We start from the raw sequence: 20,560 nt of genomic DNA, 5'->3' as shown, positions 1-20,560 counted from the left end.
GAATGGAAATTTGGTAAGTGGACCTTTCAAGTTTATATTTGAGTACCCCTGGTATAGGGGACTATTTCGGACACAGCCATTGATACATCACTTCACAGGAAGTAGAGAGGTAAAATCACCCAACTGTCATTGCGCACCGCGTCACCAGTCAGAACTACGATGGAGCAGAGCCGTTGAAAGAGTTTTTAAACGGCTCTGCGATGGAGGAATTTACGTATGCGTTTTGAGTATTCATACATTTTGTTATTCTTATACAAACGAAAGTATGAATGGTTATGGCGATGAGTGTTATATTTGCATATTTTATTGTATGAATAGGCATGACAAAGTAAAGGTGTTGAAAAGCAGCTGAGGCTCTGTCATTTTTTATTTTACTTTATGTACCTCAGGAGTGTTTACTATGTGGCTGTGCGTGGAAAAGAAAGTGCACGAGACGAGACCCAAACCATGGATTAAGAATACATTTATACAGTTAACCAAATGAGACTATTTTCATATGGCATGACAGTTACAGCTTCAAATCTAGTAAGACTCTTGAGAAACCAGCAGCTGGACATGTTCTTCAGACTTGCGTGTGTGGATGGGCGAAAGTAACATCAACCCATGGTCTTAAGTACATCAAGGACAGAAGAAATGCCTGAAAACCACCAACGCAGGGCCCCGCATTGACCGGATTCTGTCAAAAAGAAGGTTAAATCAGTCAGGTGAAACTCAGCGGCAGGAAGAAACCCACAGTCCGCAGAGAATCAGCACCCCAGGGAATGAGGAGGAAGCGTCAGGCAGAACTACCAGTCCAAGACAACAACCAGCCCACCGCAAAAAAGAAAACATGCAAGGACGTAAGCCGTTGGTGAAATGGCCAAAGTCTAATAGCAAGGAGCGGGAAACCATCAATACAGACTTAAGCCTTATCCTAAGTAGCGTCAAAGGATCAGCCGAGAAGAAGCTGGAGAAGATGGGCGACCTTATTTACAGTTACGGAGAGGAGAAATGTGGAGTGAAGGAGCAAGGTAGAAAAAAAGACATGCTTCCCGCCCCCATGTCCCGTCGGCTGCAAGAAATCCAACAACTTGTGAAAGAGAGGCGACGGCTAAGAAAGTTGTGGAGAAAGGCGACAGCAGAAGAAAGGGGAGGTATTAACTTCCTTCAAGAGGACCTAAAGCACAGGCTCTCAAAATTCCGCCGAGCAGAAAGCCTACGGATGCGCCGGAAGAAGAAAGAAAAAGTCAGAATTGATTTCTACAAAGACCCTTTTAAATTTGTGAGAGGCATATTCACAAAGGAGAAGAGTGGATCCCTGAAAACATCAAAAGACCAGGTAGAAGAGTATCTGAGAACCATCTATACTGATGAGAAAAAAGATGAACCGATCGTTGTCCCCACTGACATCCCTCCAATATCACCACCACAACATCAGAGATCAGCCCTCCCAAGCTGAGCGAGGTGAAGCAGGCAGTAAAAAAGACAAAATCAGCATCTGCACCAGGCCCTAACAGCATACTGTATAGTGTCTGTAAGAATGCTCCAGATGTTTTGAAAATCCTATGGAAAAACATGAAAGTGGCGTGGGACAAGCAAATCATCCCAAAAGCCTGGCGAAGAGCGAGAGGAGTGTTCTGAACATTGAAGGTAAGATCTTTTTCAGTGTGTTGACACAACGACTGACACGGTATTTAAAACAAAACCACTTAATTGATACATCAATCCAAAAGGTTGGCATTGCAGGCTTTTCGGGATGCCTTGACCATATGGCATCATATGGCATCAAATCCAGACTGCAAAGAAAGAAGGGAAAGATCTCCATGTCTTGTTCCTCGATCTGGCCAATGCCTATGGTTCAATCCCTCAGTCATTTCTGTGGGTTGCCTTTGATTTCTTCCAAGTGCCGACTACAATCACAAATCTAGTGAAACACTACTTCCAGGATCTACAGTTTTGCATTACAACGTCAGGCTTCACCACAAGTTGGCAACCGCTGGAGGTGGGCATCATGGCGGGGTGCACCATCTCCCCATTAGCCTTCACGATGGCAATGGAGATCATTATTAGAGCCTTGAAATGGGTCGTGGGAGGAGAACGGCTACAATGTAATCAGAGATTACCACCAATTCAAGCCTATATGGATGATCTAACAACATACACAACAACGGTCCCCTGCACCAAGAGACTGCTGGAAAACTTCATCAAAATATAACGTGGGCGAGGATGAAGTTAAAGCCCAGTAAGTGCCGAAGCATCTCCATCGTGAAAGGCCAAGTTACAGACCAAAGATTTCATGTCGGCGGAACACCTGTCCCAACTGTCTCAGAAATGCCAGTAAAGAGCTTGGGGAGATGGTATAATGCGAAGCTCAAAGATACCAAGCAGTTTAAACAACTAAAAAATGATACCAGCATGTACATGGAGCGCATCAACAAGACATTGTTGCCAGGAAAACTCAAGTTGTGGTGCTTTCAGTTTGGCATACTCCCAAGACTCTCATGGCCTTTAACTGTGTATGAGATCACCATCACCAAGGTTGAAAAGTTGGAACGGCTGATAAGCATACAGCTGAAGCAGTGGCTTGGAATTCCATGTTGTTTAAGTTCTGTCGGACTTTATGGGCATGGCAAGTTGAAATTACCAATCACAGGGCTCGTGGAAGAGTTCAAATGCACCAAAGCAAGGCTCGTCATGACCCTAACTGAATCAGAGGACGCAGTTATTCGAACAACGGCCCCCTGGGTGGAAGTGGAAGTGGAATCCATCAGAAGCTGTTCAGAGTGCAAAGTCTGCGCTTCAATTCAGAGATGTGGTTGGACAAGTACAGCATGGGAAGGCAGGGTTCGGACTCATCCCAAAAACTCCTCTGTGGCACAAAGCAACTTCAGTACAGAAGAGACAGCTAGTGGTAGAAGAAGTCAGGAGACAGGAGGAGGGAGAGCGACATGCCAAAGCCGTCTCAATGGCCAAGCAGGGGAGATGGACCAACTGGGAGGGCCTGGAGAAGAAAAAGCTCAGCTGGCGTGACATCTGGCAGATGGTGGGAGCGCAGCTGAGTTTTGTCATCAGAGCCACATACGACCTGCTACCCTCCCCCCAAAATCTGAAAGAGTGGTATGGAGAAGATCCCGCCTGTTCCCTGTGTCAGGTACCTGCATCCCTAAGGCACATTCTATCAGGGTGTACTACAAGTCTCAACCAAGGGCGCTACACTTGGCGGCATAACCAAGTACTCAGAGAGCTGGCATCAATACTGGAACAGAAGCGAACCACCATAAACAACCTCCCACAAACATTGGCAGGACAGGACAAATTCACAAATTTCGTACCAGCTGGCCAACATCAAGAGCATCATACAACACTTAAGGATGCAAGCATCCTGCTGCCAGCAACAGATTGGAAATTAGAAGTGGACCTTGACAAGAAGCTTGTGTTTCCCCCAGAAATAGTGGCTACAACACTCCGGCCAGACATGGTCCTGTGGTCTCCAACAACAAAGCAGGCATATGTTGTGGAATTAACAGTACCATGGGAAGATGGGGTTGAAGAGGCTTATGAGAGGAAAAAGAACAAATATTCCGACCTGGCAGCTGAAGCATCCCAGAATGGCTGGAAGACCAGCATCTTCCCAGTAAAGGTGGGATGCAGGGGATTTGTTGCAACATCTATCACCAGTTTGTTGAGGAAAACAGGGGTGAAGGGTCGCTCTTTCCAACAGGCCATCAAGTCCATGTCAAGTGCTGCCGAAAAAAGCAGTAACTGGCTCTGGATCAAGTGTAAGGACCCTATCTGGGCAGCTAGGTAGAGAGGGGGTGTACCTGGGACGCTGGGTACACCGTTGAGCCTTCTGGAGACGTTGTGGGCTTCAATCAACGAAACGTCGATGAAGCAGGGTGCCCACCTGATGACCCCAATGACATACCTTACCCCCTTTGTTTTTTTTTGTTTTTTTTTCTCACCACTCCATACTGACTGCTACTATCAAGAGTTTCCTACTAAAGGGATTGAAACATCTAGTTCTATTAGCTTTACTACCAAGAGTCAATTTTAAATTCTAAAGTAAATTATAATATCTATTTATTTATGTTATATCATAATCTGCACGACACCGTCATTGACTTTCTTTGATGACGTTTGCAGGGTGTTCCAAATGAGTGATTATTGTCAGCGAAGTCCACTTCAATTGATATACCATGCTCAGGGAGTAGGGAGCAGTAAACATTGTGTAGGGACCCTGTCGAATGGAACGCAGCTCATGTTAACTGGGGACACGCGCGAGCACACAGTTTTACCTGTATTTCTAGCAGATGTTAGACAGTGACAGATTCGTCACATGCAATATTCCACGGATCATAGATTTAAAAATGTATGTTTCACTAGTTGTATACATAATAAAGTGCCTCGATTGCGCAGTGTTCGTTCCTGCGTTTTTGGAGCAGTTTTAAGGAAGTTTATCATGCTCTCATGTCACGCTCACAAACCACGCCCACGTTAACATGGGACAGTAGTTTCAATGAATGTCAAACTTGTCAACGAAATTAAGTAAAGTATAAGTATTTATTTTCAACATTAGTGTATCATATTGTGTCTGTAGTGTGCTGCCATGTTTTAGTTAAATCATTAAGTTAAAATTAGCAGTTGGCTATACTAAAGCAAACATTACAAAGTCCTTTATGTTATTTACAAGTCTTGTTAATTGATCTGTAGTTTACTATTGTTCATAATCAAATTATTTCTTTTCTGAGTGATTACATATATATGAAGAAGAAAAAACAAACAAACAAACAAACAGATATTTTGGCTTGAGTTTGTTCTAAGTAATTTTACTGATTTTGTTGATTTTATATTCTGAGATCTCTTGCTTAGGTTACAAGTACAACCAACCTCTGTATTCTCTTCCCTTGACATAAAGCAACTTCATTCTGGATTCATGACTGATCTAAACTCAACATTTTGCATTGGCTTAGGAATTATAAAAACATATTGTTTCAAATAATGAGTTTTATTTTTTTCAGAACAGAACTCTGTTTAGAACAATTCTGAATTTAATACAGAAGTTTCTTAGAATCATATAATCAATTAAAATAACTGAATTTAATGCTTATAGTAATAGTGTGTATGTATTGTACATTCAGTTAGGTGCTTGAATTTAATTGTTACTCTGTTATTCTTTAAACATTGAAGAGCACTTTGTCCTCAGTAAATTCTCTGAGTTCATGACTCCAGCTTTTCATTTTACACACTACATACTGGTCTCTCATCAGACTACTTGTGTAGCCTACCTGATAGTAGAAAACGTGATGAGCAGTGCAAGATTCAAAGCCACACTCTTTAATATGAGTGATGAACACAGGTAGGTTCCCCAACCCCCTATGTATGTCACATGTATGGCATGTTTACATTTTTAAGGTGACAAAGTGTTTAACAGTTAAAAATGAACCATGCTGTAAATATCTTTCTTAATGTCTCACAGGTTCTTTTTCCAGTTTCCATACTGTATTTTGTATGAAAGTCCTGTAACAACCAGTCATTTGGCAACCACAGGTTTTTCATGACTAACATAAGCAGGACATATTATACTGTGATGATGAATTGTTACATATTTTGGCTAATTCCAAAAGACAGTTTACATCACTAAACTCATGATCATTTGGCACCTCACACAAATACAAATATATACGCTCCCAAGCAATTAGAATAGGAAAAGCTTTTTGTTTACTTTATTGCAGACTTCATTAACCGAAAAAATGACACACTATCTGTCAGTTTTATAAATAAAATGTAACAAGTGTGGACCTCTTCATATAGGCTAATATAACTTATATTATAGGTACTGACCTCGCTAATATTTGGATTCAGCCTTTGTGAAGGTTTTAGATGACCCCAACACCTGCGAGGACTTCAGATGATACCAACTCTGAATCAACATGCAAAATTATCCTTATATTATAATCATTATGGCCACAATATGCAATCATTGCCTGAACATTTTTCTGCTTAACTGAATGATCTTAACTAACCATACTTCTAAGAACCATACATTTCTGCCATATGGACATTATATTGACAGTCATTTCTGACATAACAGATTTCTCTTCATAGTAATGTACACATGCATTTTATGTAATGCTGCTTTGAAGTTGTATTGTTAAAAGTGTTTTTTTTTTTTTTTTTTTTTTTTTGTGATTTTTGCTTTAACACCTGTTAACTATGCATGCAATGGGGACGATCCAACAGTCCCCATTGACTTTATATAGCGTGAGGCTGCCTCTTTGTCATTTCTGGCTTAAAACAAAAAATAGAACAATGTCTAAAAGCTGCTATGTGACAAGGTGTACAGCAAACAAGCCAAAAAACCCAGAACTAAGTTTTTATAAGCTGTCGACCACAAAATACGAATGTTTAAGGACACAGGCAGTGAGACAGAGCACAACTATAAGAAATGCATTGGAGGGGAACGTATTCGGCCCCGGTGGGCGTGGTTTTCAGATTATACTAAATGCGCTCTGTCTCTATGTAAACAAAATAATCTGGGCGTGCTCTGTGAAACGTGACATGAAAACGCATTAAAACTTCCATTAACAGCGACAGGGGAAACATCAAAGTCCAATAATGATACAAACATTTACAAATAATGTGGAGAGCCTTTAAATCTGCTCCGTGGAAAATTCCCTGTGACGAATCAGGCGCTGTCCAACATTTCCTAGAAAGTCAGGTAAAACTATCTGCGTGCACGCGCATGTCCGCAGTTAACATGATTCCCAGTTGATCCGTAACACGTTACCATTATTATTTCGATTAACTGAACAATCTAATTTAAAAACTGCTCTTGGAAAAGAGATCCGAGCTTGTGTCTTGATACATAAGTAGACAAATACATGATTGGGTGTCACGGTGATTGCATGTTAATTGCAAATGTAAACAGGACCTTTTTATGCAACGTTATCCTAAATTTGTTCATGTCATATGTGACATTAATGTTGTATCCACAGCAGAGCAGAGTTATTTTAATTTAGATGTTCTAGTTAATTTGGTACTTAAATCTCGTCAAAGATCTGACCCATACCTTCTTGTCAATGATAGAAGCTCCTCTGATCCTACAAATGACAGATCAATGTTCAAAACTTAAAGTTCACTCAATTATTGTCGTTCAGCACTTATAGCCTAGATACAGAACAGTCAGAGACCCTGGTTCGAATCCCACTCGGAGTGGGTCAAGTAGGACCTGGTTGCATTTGGTGCCGTGACCTGGATAGGAGTGTGGTTTAGGGGGGGTGAGTGGAATCCTCACTCCCCATGCCCTCAAAAGGCATGCTAGCAGCTGCGGTCTTTAGTATCCTTGTTTGTGCGCCCCTCTCCCACTCGGTTCGTATCCTGCTCGGAGCGGGCTGAGGAGGAGTGGTTACGCTAGCACCATAGGTTATTCGCTCATATTTGCTCTGCACTATCTGAATGCCTGCAATCAATCAGGCAAAACAGCTAAGACCATTTGTCATATTACACATGAATTGTTTTGAAAATGTGAACAGTTTCAGTTTATGATTAACACTGAAACTTTATTACCATTTTGAAATAATCCATTAAACATGTTGCGATTTGAGGAGTGTGCACTAATATTTTCTGTTCCATTCTTTTGTGCGTTGTCTCAAGGTCACACTTACAACAGGGGAAACTCATGAATATTCATGCATGCACCACCCAATGGAAACCAATATCTCAGGAACTGAATATATTGTAACACCAGCCGCCAGTCAGAAAAAAGGCACCAAAACATTCTGATGTGAAAAACACGATGAATCATGTTAATTTGCTGTTAACAAGTGACAACATTTGAAATTATGTATGTTTTACATAAAAATAGAAATAATATACTAACCTTGTTGGAGTTACTAGTAAATCCTTTCTCTTTTGTCCAACTAACTTCTACAAAAAAAATTACAGTGGCGACCATGTATTTTCCCATAATCCTTTGCTGTTTACAGTAATATACTGTATACACATTTTATACATAATAGTCTACATTTGTTCAGAGATATGTGTCCACATTTGTTTACTAAAATCAGACAAGGAGGAGTTTGTTAGCAGATAGCAGATATGATATAGATATAGAATGCCAAATGTGAAAAAAAAAAAAAACTTTTATTCAAATTCAAATCACTAATATCAATTGCAAATACAATCGGAATGAACTGATGTAGAATACAGACATTGCTTTTGAAAAGTTGTATATATACGATAACTAAAATGCTGAAAAGGTAACGATAACACAAACGCACAAATTGTAAGTAAGCATTGATTTTGTGATTTAAAAAGAGGCTACTTTAATATAATGCTAAATGAATACATAAGTTATCAAAAAAATTAATTGTGCAAAAGTAATTGAACAGTGTTTCTGTTAAAAGATGTTTCATGTTTTATCACAGTTTTGTAATATTCCTCATGTTCATATTGTTGCTAAATATTACTTTCTTTTTTTAAGCTGGGAGCACAGCAGTTCATAAGCAGAGCCACCACTGGTCAAATGGGGGCTTTAGTTTGTTTTAAGGACTGTTAGTGGCTCTAGCTGCTGGACTTCAGGCATGATAAATACTTTAGAGAATGTGGAGACAATTCTGAGTAGTCTGGAAACTTACATTACATTACATGAATGCATTACCACTAATCTACCCACAACATGTTTGACTGGCTGGTATAAAAACTTTAAAGGCGTTTTTCTCAGTTTCAGTGTTAGCGTAGTTACTGCACTTTGCCTTTGTAGGGCAGAATAGTTAAAGAGCGCATTCGCGAAAATAAGGATTATTAATTCGATTAATTAAACAGTTCTAATCTAATTTAAAAACCACCCTGGGTATCCGTGTCGGTTACTGAAGACAAATAACACACTGTGTTGAATGGGTGTCACGGACCAGAGTGATTGCATGCATGATAATTGCAAATGTAAACAGGGCCCTTTTGTTCATTTCATATGTGACATTTATGTTGTACCCACAGCAGATCATTTAGAGATCATTTACCTCCTAGCCATAGGCTACCATACATGCCATGATTGCTGTTCCTTGAGATGAACAAATGACAGATCAAAGTTCAAGATTTAAAGTTAATTTAGTTTGTCATTCAGCACTTATACTAGTAGGCTAGATACAGTACATTCCTTAAATGCACTGAAATATCTTTCTAACAAAGATGAAGTATAAAATCTTGAATTAATTTTATTTAATTGTGTTAAGTTGCCATGTACGATCACACATGAGAGGGAATCGCGTGTGGCTGCTTAATAATAAACTTTTCTCATAGGATTGCAACAGCATGGCATGAAAACAGAACTATTCTTTTTGAGGGTCAGTTTTCACTACATAAGCATATAGCCCCCTCTAGCGGTTACCACCAGAGGCCAGTGGAATAAAAGTGCTAAAACTAGTCTTAGAAGTTAGAAGTCTTTTTTTTTTAAATTTATTTATTTAAGAATTTCTAGATTGTTCTTATTTGATACCAAAAAGTATTACTGATTGCCTCTTTGCTAACTGCTAGTTGGTCATAGTAGTTCTTAAAACATAGTCTTAACATAATGGTTTATGCATCTGGCCCCTGGCCCACTGATTGACTTGTTCTCTTACAAATTCAAATAAGGACAAGAAGGAAAAGGCAAACTATAAAACTAGTTATTATATAAAATAATTAGCCAAGTGCCATTTACAGACACCACATTACTACATTAGTAAAGGATGTTCCTGTAAAGATATGTCGTACTGATTCCACTAAATGTCCTCACAGATTAACTCCTGCGGTATTACTAATAAACAAAATAAGGGACAGGTGAACGCAATCATATAAGGAAATAAGAGGAGCTATCAAGTATTGGTTCATTAAACAATTTGTTAGAATTTGTACTAATTAGTTAATTGTTGGACTGGCATTTATGGAAATGATGCCTGTCTTTTGAGCAGTTTAAGTTAACACTGTTCTTAGTGAGCTATTTGAGTTTCTGTGTACGTTAATGGAAATCAAACTTTCATTTAGAGTGGGGAGGAAATAACAGTGAACTGGATTGTTTTTAAATCTGGTTGTAAACTCACGCTCTGCTTCAAACATTATGTACAGTTTGCATAGACCTGTCAAACACGTTTTTTACACTGCATTGGGGAAAACAGCAACACACATGTTGATGGCACATGAAAAAAAAAAATATTCCACATTTTTTTGTTCATTTGGGAACATTTTATGATTCTAACATAATAAATGTTTTACAGATTTACATATTTACATATGATTCTGTTGCACGTTGTGCAACAATGGTATAGAATCATAGAGAAAATTATCATAAGACAGTGCTCAGAGGATTTTTTTTTTTTTTTTTTTTAAATGTCAAGAAATCATTAAATAAAAAGGGAAAAACACTTGAAAGACATTGATATACTGAATTTGATACATACATAGGTTTGTATCATGTATAGTGTGTCATGCCATATAATGTACTTCATGTAATAAGATTTCACTCTATATGAAACTTCAAAAAGCACTTCTCTGCTGTGAAATAGAATTGTATGTTATAATTTTTGCACATCACTTTGGGTGTTCCTGCACACCCAGGAACGCTGCATCTTCCCTTCTTATAACACATTATTCCCAATGTGAGGTATTGTCCAAAACATCCTCGAAAAGTAACCCTTATCGCACAACGCTGCCCTGAGGCAACGAAAAGAAAAACTGAATTTCTGAACATGCAAAAAAAAAAAAAAAAAAAAAAAACCTCATAAAACCTGACTAAAATCTTCTCTACACCTTCAAACACACACACATATTTTTTATGTACAGTTCATGTCATTTTAAATAAGATTACTAAAGCAAATAACCTTCTTCTCACACCATGTGCTCCTGTGACCATGTGTCAGAACAGGACGTCCCACCTTCAAATGGTGCTTGATAGTGACTCCCACACCTTACTGGACTGTTCTTTTGTACTTTATCAACCTTTCTAATTGGTTGTAATAATTTAAAGAAAAATGTTCTAAACATAGGGCTTAAGAAAAATTTCTGTTGCCTGAGGGCAACGCTGTGCTGTGGAGGGGTTTAAGGATGCAGGCTCAAAACTTGGGGAGGAGTTACTTGACTTGCTCCACTATATTGCTTTCTTTTTGTCTTCATAATAATTACAGTTACGGCAATTAACATCACACACACTCCAAACACAGACATCACAATCAGTAAAGAATGTGTCCCATCACTGCACTCAGCATCAGACGTCTCTGTTCCTGTCTTGACTGTAATTTTGCCAAGTGATTCACACCTGTTAGAGAGAGGAGTTCAAGTTAAACTATATTTGTCTGAGAAAAGAGCTTGATTCAACCACAAAATCTACTGAAGCAAATTAAAAAAAACAACAAATGTACAAATTTATTGTAAGAAAGTGTGGAAACTCAATGTTGTAAAATAATGGTACTTACTTTGTATGTAATTTGCAGACTGTACCATTTGAATATAAACCAGCAGGACAGTCATCACACACTGTATCACTAAATTCTGTTCCTACAGAAACACATTCAGAAATATAAATTACGTAAGTTTCAACTCCATGAGCAATAAAGGAAGTAACAGGTCTCACATTAGCTAGTGACATCATTATTATTTTACTTCATGAAAGTAGCACTGACACATATTCATGGCTTTAATATCTGTACTGTGTGGTAACCGTTTTATAAATAAGGTACTCGAGGCTAGTGCTACGTGGTGAATAAGTCATGACTGAAGGGGTTGCAGGCACTCCACTTCGCATTGTGCCTAACAATGCCCTAACCCCTTCAGCTGTGGCTTATTCACCATACAGCAAAGCCTCTCGCACCTTATTGCTTACATAATTTGCCTAATCATAATTTGGCAAAAATTTTAGGGTGGTTTTGTCAGGTGCTGTCAGAGTCACAAGCAAACAATGTCTTATGAGGATCTCATATCCACAGTAAACTGATTCTGTTTTGCAAATGCAATGTAAATGTAAAGCTGCTTTGGAACAATATGCAAGAGTTATTGTTCTCGGATGTCATCTCAGTCTATCAGTTTTTGTGGATGTATAATAGCTATTTGAATAATAACAGACTGACCGGTTTGGTTGATGTATTGTCCAGGTGAGCAGGTTGAATGTTTCTTGGCCTTTTGACAGTTTGAGTGCAGGTCTATACAGTAATAACCTGGCAGAGGTTCACACACTGTATTTGATTTTAATGTACATGCCTGCTTTACTCTCAGCCCAATACCTTTGACAAGAAATGAAACAAATAAGTCAGCTATAGAAAATCTGTAGAAAAGGGGCTGACATGAAACCACTATGACTAAATGAGATAAAAGTAATTTCTACTCACTTTTATCACAGACTGAACATGGCAGACATTTGGTCAATCCATTGGGAATGTCAGTGTAGGTCATCTCAAGGCATGATTCACATGTTGTGCTTGTGTTCTCATCACAATGCTTATGAACTCGCTTTCCTAGAAAGTAATTATACCAACACATTCATTGTTTACATATGCAGATAACAACTTTTGTTTAAGCTGTATTAATTATATATCTGTATATTTCTGTAAATTGTGTAAACTTAAAAATGTAGAATAACCAGGATAAAAACAATCAGTCTGTAGTATGTAGCGTCTGGACCAATCAGACACACACAATTATTCATTATATTTAATGAATAATCCAGAAACTCACTCTCTCAAAGTTCTGTGAACCCATCCCCCTAAACTGCAACTAGCATCCCAAATGAAGCTAACACACAGACAGAACTAGGTGTCCTATTACAGGACTAGTGTTGTCAAAAGTACCGGTACTTCGGTACCAAGTCGGTACTGAAATTTTGAAAATACGATACCAGCATTTCTGTAGTACCGAGAATCCGGGTATATTCGGTACCCACTGATAGGACTGTGCCAGTATTTACTTGAATATGACACGAGTGAAGCACAAAGCTTTGTTTACAAAAAAAATAATAGGTTAGCAATTAAATGTGACATCGCAGCCATGGAAACATTTTGGTTCATGCCAAATGAGAGAGGTACGCGAGTCCATACGTTTAAGCTTTGTATTCTGTTTTGCGAATCGCGATCTGGTCACCCAATTAGCAGAAAATTTAACAATTTTCCATTAGCCTTATTCCACTGAACATGGAATCTCTGTTTCTTTTCCCAAGTCTTTACTCACGCAGGGGATTATAAACGTTTCTTCCTTTCGTTCAATTTTAGGCCTATTATAGGCTATTCGCATTCTTTACTGTGGTAAAGTAGAAAAAACACTGTAGGACAGAAACCTTCTTGCTTGCACGTCAATTTCTATTTAACACAGTTTGTGCTTATTAGACTTCATAAAGCGCATCAAGTTTATTTGTATAGCGCTTTTCACACACGCTGGTGATTTTTACTTTCGCTTTCCCTGGCAGCGCAAAATCAAATATAGCCTGAATGTGAGAAGATAAAACTCACTCTTCAGACCTTTTACAACAAGTGTCAGTTCCTTGTAACATCAGGAGATAACATGAAGATATTATTAAAGAGAAATGGTCTCTTTCCTGCTCATGTCCCACATCCCTCTCAAAGAGCAGAGCAGTAGGCTATATGATGCATCTTTGTGTAGAAATAAAAAACGAATGTTTTTTTTTTAAAATAATATTTAACTTTCTTATTATTTAGGTTACCATTATTTACCGATATTTATTTCATAGTTTTACAGGCTGTATTGTGTCGTTTCATTGAAGGAATAGCTAAAATAAACATGCGGTCTGTTACAAAATGGACGTTTGAGCATTTTTTTTTTTTTTAATATTTCAAAATTTATTTAATTGAGGTATATATACACACACAAACATATACACAAGCTCCAAATATTTATATGTATGATTACCATATTTAATATGTTTTTAAAATAGGCTATATAAAATAGTAAAATAGTTCCAACAGATTTTGCTGTGGTACCGAAATTGGTACCGAGAACCGTAAATTTTTTATGGTATTGGTACCGACTACTGGAATTTTGGTACCGTGACAACACTATACAGGACACAAGAAAACTAATAAGAACTAGTACTAGATGCTGTACTAGAAGTTTCTAAAGGAACCCCAAGCTTGTGCCAGGCTTCAGCCTAGACCTTCCATTCACCAAAGATCCTCTGAATCCAATTGGTTCTCTTTCATCAAGACAATATCAGCAAAGATTCAACGGGAGCCTCCACAAATTGCACCAGGACAGTTTTAATTCAAATGGGCGAGACATGCAAGTATCAAACTTTGTCTCATTATTTGAAACATTAAGTATCCTTACCCCTTTTAAAGAAGGGCATGTTAGAACTAAACTGATGGTTTGCTCAAGGCTGTTGATCAGCTGAATTTCGAACAATGCTGTAACTTCTTGCTTTCCTGTATTCTGCTTCAGCTCTCTCTTTCCCTTGGCAAACTATGCATGTATGTGTGTGAATGTTAGAGTAGTTAAGTGTTTAGTGTTCATTGGCCAAACAGGTTAATTGATTGTAATATTAATTTTATTACATTAAGTTAATTTTATTAACTGATCCAAATATAATTAATTATAACTAGTTATGATTAAATATTCATATTTATTTTTAGCTAATTTGCTACAAGAGTGGTTAAAAACAGATTTTCCATATTATTGTGATTTTGTTTTGATCAGTCTCAATATTGATTCTTGATTGATCTGTGCTTTTCTTTCAGTGACTGCATGAAAATATATTAATACAGCTATCCTTGTCCTGTAAATGTCACTATGTTCTGCTGATCAACTTACGATGTGATGTTCACAAGTCAGAATCAAATTGAACTGAATCTGGAAATGTATATCAATATCCAGCTTTAGACTGGAGCTATGTTGTGTATTAGCTAATGCAATAATGGCTAACACACTCAAAACACATTCAAAATTTCAGGTCTCTAGTCATATAGATGACAGGCTGTTTTAAAAAATTTAACTGTTTTAATTTTTTTTTATATTTTCATAACCAGTGGTTCCCAACCACGTTCCTGGAGGCCCCTCAACAATACACATTTTGGAAGTTTACCTTATCTGAAACAGAATAGTCAACCACCAAAATGTGTACTTTTGGGGTGCTTCCTGGAGCATGGTTAGGAACCACTAACCAAGAATTTGAATTCTATAGCTGCATCCCAATCCAGGGGCTGCATCCTTCAAAGGCTACGAAGGTCTGAACGAGCGTTGTTAAATGGGATGGTCTAGCCTACAGAGGATTGTTCTTGTCACCTGACAACTGTGACAGCTGCCGTTGACTAACGGGTTTACAAACTGTCTGCATTCATTATGTCCATTTCTGTATATAATAAAGAGTATAAACTATAATCACATCTTAGTAAGATATGTCAACATTTGAACAACTTTAAAGTTTTTATTTTTACATTTGTTTCATTATATTTGAATAAGTTGAAACCCAGTACTTGCATTTAAAAGTGTAATTCGGCAATTTCTCTCCAAAAAAATCCTGTTGTCACTGCCGCACAATGAATTCTGGGGTAGGCAAGGCCATGAAGGATCCACCTGTTGTATCCTTCATTGCATGGGAAACGAAGGATGCATTTGGAGGCTGCATTTAAAGTAGCCTTCAAATTGGAACAGCCTTCATTGCACCACGGTGACACAATCGCCCTTTGAATGCGACCTTCGAAGGGTGCAGCCTTTGAATTGGGACGCAGCTTATATGTGGATTATGTAACTATAAGACCATGGCCCGGTTTCACAGACAGGGCTTAGCCCAAGCCAGGATTAGGCCTTAGTTCAATTACGGCATTTAAATAGCTTTTATAAAAGTTTACTAGAAAAAAACATTACTGGTGTAAATCTTGAGACAAAACAATGGAGCTGATATATTTTAAGGGTGTTTTCACACCTGAGTGTTTGTTTTGGAACCTGGTGCGTTTTCTCCCTTGGCTCGGTTCATTTAGGCATATGTGAACACGGCAATCGCGCTCGGACCCGCACCAAAACAACCGCCTGAACGAGGTGGTCTCAGCCTGATTGCAAACGAACTCTGGGGCAGTTCGCTTGTGGTGTGAAAGCAATCCAACCCAACGGACCAACGAACCAAACAATATCATATTTCATAACGGTAAATGTGTTATATAAAATGCAGCATTGTTTGATTCTGTGAGTGAGCACATACACGCTGAACTGCTCCAAGAGCATTTGAAAGGGTTAAACGAACTAGGTGTGAAAACACCCTTAGTTACTGCAGTTAAAAACCAAAGAGCGCCTCTGTGTAATCGTGCTTCTCCGTGCAAGAACGCTGTCCCGACGAAGCCTTGATTCCGGCTCTAGCTGCATTATAACATTCATATTGTGTTTGCATGTGTCTCGACACAGTCTATTAGACAGCGCTGGAAGAGAAATCGCGCTTTAATTAATACCAGTGTATTACATAATTTAACAGCGGGAATGACGGCTACATTCCTATAGTGTTTGCATGTGTCTCGATAGTAGGTACTAAACAAGCCACAATATGCTCATGAAGCGAACTTGTCAATCATTTTAATGGATGATGCAGAGCAAACTTTGACCAATAAAGGGATAGTTGTGCACACATGTGACTTGCATAAACACATTTTGGTAAAATAATCCCTTGCGAAAGCAAACTGAACCAAGAAGAAAATGCAACATTGTAACAAATTATGTCCCTGTTTCGGAACAATGCAATCAATCTACAGGTGTGAAAACACCCTAAGATGTGTCAGTACAAGTTACTTTCATTTAAAACAGCTCAAACATACATTTTAGTCTAAGACTAGCTTAAGCCTTGTCTTTAAAACCGGGGGTATATCTGTCTAATAAGTGACTTAAAGGGGTCATATGATGAAAACTGTCCCTTGGCATTCTGAAATAAAACTACTATGTTTAAGAAATGAAAATGCCTTGTCTAGTTCAAAGGGACCATTTATTAAAAATAAGCTGCAAAATTAGAAATCGAACACCCATATTCCACATTGTATTTTAACAACTTGGCCAACCCAGTCACAGAGGCAGTGGAAATTAACAGAGCTACTAAATATCAGAAGGGTACACACCTTTTAATAAAGCCCTCTGAAAGATACCAACATTCAGACAGAGTGGCTTATGTTTATTTAAATATTAGTCCCTGAACATATCAATTCAACCTTAAAAGATTGTTTAAGGAGCATATTAGAGTTGTTGAGCTTATCAGTAATAATGATGTGACAGTTCAAAGCCTGGTACCATGGGGACTGATTTAAAATATCATATGACCTCTTTATATCCTGACGTAATGGATATGTTGTGGTGAAGAGTTAAACTTACCTGGATCACACATTGGGCAGCACTCTCCATTAATCTCATATTCTGCATTATTGCAAGTTGCCATACAAAGCACAATGTTCATGAGGAGGAGAGGCAGAAATGTTGATAGATGAATGAAGTTACAGCATATGACTAAAAGAATCATCACTGGTATGGAGGTGATAATTTAGCTCTCTTTTTTTCATATGGAGCTGAAAAAGAAATTTATGTTAGATGGCTTTCAGAAAAAGAGACAGAAATTGTGCAAGAACCTAATAACTTTTTTAATGGAAATTACTTACCGTTTTCTCTCTGTTGGCAAAACATATTTCACACCGAAGCGCTGATGTTTCACAACCCCCCCCGAGATCTATTATGCCGTGGTTGTTTTTTCCACTTCAGCTGAGCAGCACATGGAAAACCTTATAGGAAATTTTCATTTAATTAAAATTGAGTTGACAGTAGACTGCAGATTTAAATTTTAAATTTTTGTTTTACTTAGCGTCAGTAGCCTTCTCACAATCGACTTAATCGCTTTGATGATTTATTTATTTCTTAAAAATAAAACCGTTAAAATAATCAGACGTGTAACGTTATCTGTAGGTGGCAGGTGGAAAAAAGCAGGCCTACTTAACACCACCTACTTCTATTGTAGAACTTGTGTGACTTACAGAATTGTGGAAATTAATCACCGTATAACTCTGAGACCACAAATAGCAACCTCCCCAAGGCAGTCAAGCGCCTTTCGTGTTTCACTAAAGCCTAAAAAAAAGCCTAGGAACTCCTTTTGTTTTTAATTGCTTGCCTTATGCCTCTGATCAAGACGCATTTAATTATTTGCATGCATTTGTAAAAGCAGAAATTATTTTTATATAGCATTTTTTCATAGATTTTTTTTTTTTTTTGAGTAACGTTAGGCTACATAGCCCCAACCCTACCCTAAACTTAACCACTTCACCAATCACCAATACAAAAGTACACACAAGCATTTATTGCAAAAACTACACAAAACAGTATAAAAGAATTACAAACCAACCAGCACTCGTATTCCATTCAAGATCCCGCTTCTTTTTTTCAAAACATCTTCTTCTTTTTTTGTGTTTAAAAAAAAAACAGCTTAAGGTGAATTTCCGCCACCTACTGGGATGGAGTGTGAGGCCTCGATGAACGAAAGTATTATATACTGTAGTAGTAGTAATAATAATAATAAATAATAAAATAAATAAATAAATAAAAATAAAAATTAAACAACTAAATTCTTCTAATCAAATCTGTATCTCTCAAATATTCTAGCAGAAAATCATAAACCCTTAACTGTTTCTGTGCATTCTGAAATATAATCTTAACTGAAATGTCATTAATTTCCATATATCTTAGTTTTTCAACAAGCTGCTTTCTTTGTCTATTATATGCCTCACAATGTCAGAGCACATGTTCAACTGTTTCAGTTATTCCACAGTAACTGCAGCAATCTGACTCACTTTTTCCTATTATATGCAATGAATAATTAAGGTTAGAGTGTCCTATACGAAGCCTGGTTATAACAGTATCTTCTCTTGTTTTTCCATATACCTTTCTTTCAATCCCCACTTTATGTTGAATCCCTTTTGACTCTTTATTCCATATATCTTGCCACATACTTATTCCGCTGTTTTAATATCTTTTACTTCTGTTTTACTTAAAGGAACTTCTATGTAAATCTCTTCTTTTCTCAATACTGACATGGCCAGCTTATTGACCACCTCATTCCCTTCTACCCCTACATGCGCAGGTATCCATAAAAACTCTACTCTTAGTCCTATTTGATTTATTCTATAAAAATTCTGTAAAATTTCATATAATATATCCTGTCTAGATGCTGATTTTCATAGGCTATTTAAACTGTTTAATACTGAATATGAGTCTGAACAAACTACTACACTTAAAGGATGAATTTCTTCCATCCACTCCATATAGCCATTAGAACTGCCATCATTTCTGTTGTGAATACAGATACATTATTAGATAACAGTGCTATTTAAAATAGGGAATATATATGGCTGCTGCTGTGTACCCGATTTTTTTTTTGACCCATCCGTATATATTTGAATACAATTAAAATAATTTTGTTTTAAATATTGATCCACTACTATTTCTTTAGGTATACACCTTTCCTTATCATATATTTTAAAGTGCAACTGGAGATCTACCATTGGCATTTGGAACAGCCAAGGGGATATTATTGGTATTGCCGTTGAGCTTATTTTTATGTCATTACCTCCTAGCTTCTTGGCATCTGCATCGCCATTCCATCCTACATCCTACTACTATAATTTACATTCTCATGTTCCCAACATTTTTGTAATACATCTTTGACTGGATGGGTTTCTACATGCCCCTTACTGAACACCAGTATGCCATCTTTAACTTAAGTCTTCGGAGGTCTAAAGGCAACTCCGCCATTTCCACCTGCATCGCTGAAACTGGGATGTTCTAAATGCCCCACTTCCTATTCTTAGTGCTTGAAATTGAATACTACTTACTTTTTTTTAACATAGATACTGATGCCAAACTATATATGCTGCCATAATCAAACATAGGTCTATAATCATTGCATATACTCTTTTCAATGTCTGTCAGGTTGCACCCCAATCTACCCCTGCCAAACATCTTAAAATATTAATTCCCTTTTTACATCTATCTATTACTTTCTTTATATGTGATGCAAAAGTTAGTTTTGAGTCCATCCATACTCCAAGGAACCTAATTTCTGTTACCTGCTCTAACATTTGACCATAGATATTTAGTTTAATATTTGGTGATTTCTTCTTTTTTGAGAAACATATCACTTTTTTTTTCTACATACTTTAATTAGGAGCAAAAAAAAAAAAAAAAGAAAGAAAGAGAAAAAGAAAGAAAGAAAGAAAGAAAGAAAGAAAGAAGGAAAGAATAAAAATGAATGGCCTAAAATATTTGTAATTAGGCTCCACACAAATCAGCAGTCTTCATTACCATACCTTGACTTTTATATGTAGGCTTAATAATGGAAAAAACGTGTCCTTTAACGTGTGAAATGAATAACAGTGCAAGTAGGGTAAATACATGGTTACGTCTGTTTCACACATATGAGGTGAGTAATTTTTTCTGTACCCATGTTCACAGGTTAGTGGTTTCACACTGCACGCAGAAGTGATCCGTCACTGCAAATAGAGTGTTTCACTGTTTCACACTTTTTCACAAAACACGATTATTTAAAAAATAAGTTGAAATAACATGAACTGATGGCTTCAACAAAAGCATATACCACACA

At 37.5% G+C, this 20,560-nt stretch overlaps 1 protein-coding gene across 2 annotated transcripts in view; it reads right to left on the bottom strand.

The window, feature by feature from the left end:
• Positions 1-11,127: 11,127 nt before the first annotated feature.
• The window catches only part of LOC127518168 (tumor necrosis factor receptor superfamily member 3-like), a 36,085-nt gene continuing 26,652 nt past the window's right edge, over positions 11,128-20,560 (bottom strand). The window contains exons 5-10 of one of the 2 annotated variants that reach the window (XR_007931472.1): positions 17,574-20,450; positions 17,293-17,483; positions 12,333-12,458; positions 12,075-12,227; positions 11,424-11,505; positions 11,254-11,266 (exon numbers count right to left, since the gene is read on the bottom strand). The gene's annotated coding sequence lies outside the window, so the exon portion shown is untranslated. Of the gene's footprint in view, positions 11,267-11,423; positions 11,506-12,074; positions 12,228-12,332; positions 12,459-17,292; positions 17,484-17,573; positions 20,451-20,560 lie in introns of both variants that reach the window. The other variant, XR_007931474.1, reaches the window with a different exon arrangement.

This window comes from Ctenopharyngodon idella, chromosome 8 (genome assembly GCF_019924925.1).
Source record: "Ctenopharyngodon idella isolate HZGC_01 chromosome 8, HZGC01, whole genome shotgun sequence".
NCBI classification, from domain to species: domain Eukaryota; kingdom Metazoa; phylum Chordata; class Actinopteri; order Cypriniformes; family Xenocyprididae; genus Ctenopharyngodon; species Ctenopharyngodon idella.
The sequence above is the reverse complement of the archived record's forward strand: the minus strand, read 5'-3'. Positions and strand labels throughout refer to the sequence as shown.